The sequence below is a fragment of the Engraulis encrasicolus genome, chromosome 4 (assembly GCF_034702125.1).
Source record: "Engraulis encrasicolus isolate BLACKSEA-1 chromosome 4, IST_EnEncr_1.0, whole genome shotgun sequence".
NCBI classification, from domain to species: domain Eukaryota; kingdom Metazoa; phylum Chordata; class Actinopteri; order Clupeiformes; family Engraulidae; genus Engraulis; species Engraulis encrasicolus.
Window position 1 is genome coordinate 23,284,462 of NC_085860.1, and position 6,755 is coordinate 23,291,216.

General features: G+C 45.2%; 2 long non-coding RNA genes across 2 annotated transcripts; one reads left to right on the forward strand and one right to left on the reverse strand.

The window, feature by feature from the left end:
* The first annotated feature begins 399 nt into the window (after positions 1–399).
* LOC134446758 (uncharacterized) lies at positions 400–1,256 on the forward strand. The gene is made up of 3 exons (XR_010034486.1): positions 400–483; positions 830–963; positions 1,088–1,256. It is a non-coding gene; the product is annotated as an uncharacterized LOC134446758 (long non-coding RNA).
* A 248-nt stretch (positions 1,257–1,504) lies between these two features.
* LOC134446759 (uncharacterized) lies at positions 1,505–3,181 on the reverse strand. Its single transcript, XR_010034487.1, has 3 exons — positions 2,937–3,181; positions 2,338–2,510; positions 1,505–1,903 (listed from the first exon to the last, which is right to left on the reverse strand). It is a non-coding gene; the product is annotated as an uncharacterized LOC134446759 (long non-coding RNA).
* Positions 3,182–6,755: the final 3,574 nt, after the last annotated feature.

Here is a 6,755-nt window from a genome sequence, read left to right on the forward strand (position 1 = left end):
TGCCTTTGAAAAACAATGGTTCTATCTGCGAAGCGAACAGATCCTGTAGTTGAAATTGATACACTAAATTATGATATTCCTATGTGTGCACGCGCCAAGTTTTCAATTCAACACACTGGGACACTTTTCAGTCTTTGAGGTTGCTGGAATCAACACAGACTACCTCCATGCACCTTATCAGAACACTTTGCATGTTTTTTGTATACTTGTCCCCTTTGTGTATTGCTGCTAATCTTTCTCTTTCTAGGTTCTGTTGGTTGCATGCAGATTGTGCCAGATGATTTATCTGTCTATGGTCTAAGCATGGGCTCTGTGCTAATATGCAATTTGTGCTCTTTTTTCCCCTCAGGTCAACAGCAGACAGGGTCCTTCCACATACTTATGCCAGTAAAAGCTACAGCATTTCTCCTCCGATCCAAGAAGCCTGGACTGCAGTCACCATCTCAACACACCAACCAAGAGAAAGGCGGATGGCTCAATTCAGTATGTAGTTCTGCAAATATTCTCAAAGGTCTTCACAGCCCCCCATGGTGCTGAATGCATTTACATTTATTTGTGTAAGGTAAAAACAATGCTGATTACAGAACATAACTAGGGCCATGAATGAAATTTGAGGTAGCAGCCAGCCATCACCTGATGGTGAGAGAAGCAGGTTGAAATCCCATCCTTACCTCTCCCTACCTACACCTCCATCCACAGCTGAAGTGCACTTGAGCAAGGCACACAAGTCCACTTAGGTCCTGGGACTGTAGCCAACACCCTGTAAAACCCTGCTGTGTAATTTGATGTAATGAAGCCCTAATATAGTCTAACACATTGCTTGTTACAGATATGGAAAATTGCACAATAAAAGTTCCAGGACATGAAGGCTGCATACTGTGAACGTCAACCTTCAGGGCACCGTCCTGCGCAGAAGACTTTCTACCCTAAGAGGGATGGCTGACCGCAGACACTCACAACCAGGTGAGCCCAGATAAAGGAGTTATTTTTGGTGTCCCTGCCCCAACAACCCAGGTTACTTACATTTAAAATGTCACTGGAGCTACTGTCAGATATGTGATTTCTAATTCTGTTTATCTTTTTACAGCACAGACGCCTCCAACCTCAGACTAGGCCCTTCACAGTTGCTGCACTTACCCACCTTCCCAGAGTTTTTGTGTGGTAATGACAACTGTAAATATAGTATAAAGTAATGTATCTAGTGTCATGTGTAATACATTGTTTAAATTGTCCATACATTTCAATGACAGTAAATATTGGTGGACACAATTTGACTGTGTGGCTTTTTAAAAATTCATTCTCTGACTGAAAATGCATGGTTACATAATTTATATATTCCACAAGACCACAATCAGAAGATTATTTGACAGGTTGCATTTATTTTCTATGTATGAAAAAAACAATGGTAACAAGACAAACGTGGTTCCAAACCAAAAAGGTGAGATGTACAGATGAATGCTCCTACAGATAATGAAAAATAATAAAACTCTGCACACTGCCGGTTTGTGTGTTTTATACCATACTCTGTATAAACCTTTTATATTGCTCTAGTGGAGCAGGGTAACCCTGGCTAATCCTGGGTATTGTACTGTGTATTACAACGTCAGCCCTGTTCAAGTGCCCCATACTGTCTGTAGGCTGCATGCCTGAAGAGACCGTTTCTCTCACCTGGTCCTACATCAGCCCAAAGTCTTATCAAAACTGAGAACACCACAGCATTTCCTTTCAATGTTCATGGGCATCTCCTTACAGATTGCGCAGAGGCGCCAGGTTGGTTGTGCTACTGGGCTGTGACTGAGGACCAGATGTCATGTGCCAGGTCGAACATCAAACTGGGGTCACGGGTCAGGGCACGCTGCAGTAACCGATGGGATTGCTTCAAATTCAATGATTGAATCAAGGCCTGCAAAGCAATAAATACATTTTATGTAGTGCATTTTCTATTTGATGATGGGGACTAAATAACTCTATTGACAATAAGACCAATATGGACATAAGCAAGCATTATTGTGTATATAAATAAAGATGTGCCAATTACATGCATACAACGTTTTCAGTCAATTTCTTACAAACTGGTGTTGTGCCAGGGGTTACACAGATGTATGAAGTAGATGGGCTTTTATGGATGCACTTGAACTACTGGTGTTGTGTACCTACAACCATGTAATATCACACTACTACTCATAGGAGTAGAAATATTGTAATGGTTATCACAACAGGTGTACTCGTGTAGCGATATAGAATACATCCGTTGTGATAACATCCATTACAATACTTGCACATCTGGAGGAATACAGCAGGACATAATGTTATTGAGGGATGAATGTACATCCTTACAGTTAGCAGGGCGTCAATTCTGTTGGAGTCTCCCTAATCAATACCCCCGACCTCTGCTGCGTCTATCTTCCTCCTCCTCCATCTCTGGCCATCGGTCCTACTGGGCTGTTAGGTCGTTATGATTGTGATGGGCCAGGAAAGTCAGAGCTGGAGCTCTCGTGGTCGTGGAAGGTCTAAAGCATATGAAAATATCGTCAGCCAAAACAATTTCATTAGCGTTGATCAGTTCGGTTGTTTTTCTTTACTCTGTCCCTGTGTCTGTGCGTGCGACAACCCAAGTGAAATCTGAAGTCATAGCCTAAAACACTACGGATTGTGGTGTCGGGTATATATAAATACAATAGTAAAATGTATACTGCGGTTACACATCTGTCAAAATAAATCCATGTGTCAGTACTGTAGCTACTGGCTAGAACTACTGTCTAGGGATGACAGTATAGCATCTGTCATTAGTGTTAGGAAGTTAGAATGAGATATCTAAGTAACACGTATCAAGTCAAGTTCAATAACTAATCTAGTATACATCTACTGTCATCAATATTTCTTGAAATGGCAACCATGACGGCCTGTGCGTTTATTGTGATGTTGAACATTCTTACCGTAGCCGGAGACAGTGCCATGGCTGGAAGTTAGCTTGGCTAATCGATTTGTCGTGGCTTCTAGCCCGCCCCCGCCTCGTGAGCTCTCGTGGGTTCCCGGGATAATCCGAACACTTGACAGACTGCATGCGCGTTCATGTGTTTCGAAGGCGTGGCTTTGAGGGGAGGGCTGAAGGGAGAGGCGGGCTGTGTATTTTCAAAAATATAGCTCACAGGAACCGTTTTTCAAAGATCTCCAACCCTACCTTTAAGTTATGCACTATGACTTGGACATTGCCATTCTAGTAACAGCAAATTGACGTGGACATTCCCAGACTTTCCTGGGATGTATCAATCTGTGATGATAAGCCATGTGATTTTTGTGTTCTGATTTTTCGTGACCAAATATGCAGAGGAACGTGCTTTCTACAAGCTCCAAAAAGTACTCGAAACCAAGACAGCAATCCATAAATGATCCTCAATCATTGGGTCTCCATAAATGCTTCCCGAACAGTGATTAAATACAGTACTATCTTCCATCCAAGCCCACACCCCATCTCTCCCATGAGCCCGCGCAGGCACGCATGCACACACACACAAACACAAACACACATACAAGTACACTAAGGCATTGAGCATGATCTCAGTAACCTTTTCCATCCGGAATGACGTTGACAACGTAGCCCCCCTGCCCCCACCACTACCATCGCCATTGCTCTTCTCCCACCCCCCACTACCACCACCACTACGGCTCTCCCACCCCCCACCAACCCCACTACCACCACTATTACAACTCTCCCATCCCCCGACCTCTTCCCCCGCTACCACCACCATTACTCTTCTCCCACCCCCCCACTACCACTACCACTACCATTATGCCCCTCCCAGCCCCCCACCAACCCCACTGTGGAAAAAAAGATCAAATGCAAAGTCTGCTAATCTGTCTCCTGGAAACAGTGAAAAAGCAAGTAAAGGCTTTCATTAAAAAGTTATAAATTGACAAGGTTTGCTTGCTAAGTTGCGCTTTCTCAGACGGTGGCTTGGAGAGAGAAATGGGATGGTATTTTCTGGTGTCTCTCCCGTGGAAGCTATAATTTTCTTAAAGATCAACCACCTTCCCGGGTCCGCTCAGCTCAGCGTGGCGCGGCGGGGGGAAGCGCATCGCATCTGCAACGGGAAAGTGCATTATGCAGATGTTCATCCCCATGCTTTGGCTGAACTCTCCCCCATTTCACATAAACAGGCTGAAAAAGAGAAGAGGGGGAAGAAGAATGATATTGAGACAGGGAAATAGGGTGGGGGGCAATCTTTCACAGTAAGTTTTAGAGGTTGAAGTTAGGTTCCAGACAGTTGTTCTTTTCTTTCTTTCCCTTTCTCCTGTGTGTGTGTGTGTGTGTGTGTGTGTGTGTTTGTGTGTGTGCGTGCGTGTGTGTGTGTGTGTGTGTGTGTGTGTGTGTGTGTGTGTGCATGAGTGTGTGTGTGTATGTGCGTGTGCGTGTGCGTTTGGGTGTACACATGCCTGTTTTGTGTGCTTGTGTGCAAGATAGCCATAAAGCTTTGAAGTATGATAAATCCAGAGGAAAGATGGAAAAATGTGTTCCAGTTGGACTGATTTATTGTACCCGCCATTGCAATAGTGTCCAATTTAGACAAGAAATAAACCTCACCAGGGTGACCTTCATCAATTAGGAAACGGCATTCTAATCCTGATTAATTTGCTGCCGAGGGGTTTTCTGCCAGGAAAGTATAAAAAGGGGAAGACAGGCTATTTCTCTTAGGCTCGTAGTACTGTGCTGTATCAGTCGAGGCTTGTACATACTGCATACGGAAAGGTGAGGGCTTTTGTATGAATTTCAAAGACACTGAGGAACATTCCATGAACATTTATTTCACTATGCCTCTTGCACTTTACCCTTCACACCTTACAGCATCTATACTACAGGACACAATCTTAACGACCACTAATTGTATGCTGCTATGTGTGCAAAAAGCAACAAGTGGCGGCCGAGTCGTGCTGTGTCGAGCTATAAACGGAACGGAAAATGGGCAGTGGAAATTAACCTAAAGTGTCTCTTTGGGCAACATGCTCTTTGAGAAGTGCTGGAGTGGTCAGGACAGGACACAGTAAATAATGCAGTGTTACCACCCATAGTGGTCCTCTGTTGAATTTACACTGCAAAATCTACTATAAGAACAGCTGGTGTGGGCTGTCCACAGAGCATCTCGTCAGACAGTCTCCTAGTTGAGTGTTGAGGGTTGGGCAGGGCATGATAGGGAGCTTATAGACGCTTTTCCACTGCTGGTTTTCTGGTAGGCCTGACAGCGTGACTCGGCCGCCACTTTTTGCTTTACAATTGAGCTGTGTCATCATGCCCAATCGAAAAAGCAAAAAGTGGTGGCCGAGTCGCACTGTGTCAAGCTGTAGGCCAACCAGAAAACCGGCAGTGGAAAAGAGCCTTATGTGGACGATCCTCCCAGTGTCTCATTGGGCTGTCTCCTCTGTGTGGAGTGTTGGACACGACAGGGCATGGAGAGGATGTGGGCTCTCTACAGAAGGCCTTATCATATGCCCAGCAGGCACAGTGGAGGACACCCATCTAGGGGTCCTGAGAGTCCCAGCAGACAGGACAGCTGTATGGATAGGTGGATGTAGGCAGTGGGAGAGAGAGAGAGAGAGAGAGAGAGAGAGAGATGGAGACAGAGACAGAGTGATGGGCAAAGGGGAAAAGATATCAAAAGTGTGAGACAGAAGGAGGGAGAGAAATGGTGGGATAGTGAAACTGAGAGAGAGTGCTAGAAAGAGGAAAGGGAAAAAGAGATCAACAGTGTGAGGCAGAAAGAGGGGAGAGAAATGGTGGGATAGTGAAACTGAGAGAGAGAGAAGGAGAGAGAGAGAGTGCTAGAGAGAGCTTGAGAAGTGCAGCTCAGTGGGAATGTGAAGGCACGTAGCATGCGGCGCAGCAGATGGAAGACGAGGCTTTTCAATCTAATGCACATTTCACACCTTGCCGCTCTGACTAACATTAATGGGATTTAGCAGAGGAATCCGCGGCAGGCTGAGGAGCCAAAGTCAAACAGAGGACAACACAGCAGCCAGTCTCAAAGAGAGGTACAGTGTTGCCAGATGTGTCTGATCAAATCACGCCCAAAAGGTTCTCAAAAACAGCCAACATGCACTAAATTCCGCCCAATTTTAACAAATTGCATTGATTTCTATGGGCACAAAACTGTGGGAAAAAAAACACCAAATGGCCAGTTTTTCCCGTTTTTACCTTCAGGCAGCCATCCTAAGTAGCTCTATTGGGCGGGTAACCGCCCAACCTGGCAACACTGGAGAGGTATTGGAAAGAGGAGGGAGATGTGCCCCTAGTTCGGCAGCGGCCATTGGCTCTCTGTGCTGTCAATGATCCACACAGCTGGTGGTTTATGCAAGGAGAGGATTACATTGGTTTACATAGGGTATTTGTGTCTGGGATAAGGCAAACGGCTTCCATGGGGTACGTAAACACATCTGGTCCACATGCCAGGGTTATTTTAGACGTGTAGACAGGGGGAGACGGTGCACAGCCAAGGTGAAAGAACAACAGTAGTTTTAAAAGGAGAAGTCACAGCAACGGATGTCGGAGAGAGGGGTGGGGGTGGGGGTGAGTTGAGAAACCGTATAGCAATATATTTTAAGAATCATAGAGTAATAAGATGTTGCTTTGCCATGTAAGCCCCTTCCATCAAATTTGCTTAGACCACTGAAATTGCCTCGCGTGGAGAGTGGAAGAGCCAACTTGAAATAGTTATTAAAACATGTGTTCTCGGTTAGGCTCTGTGGCAGAACGGCGGTATCAA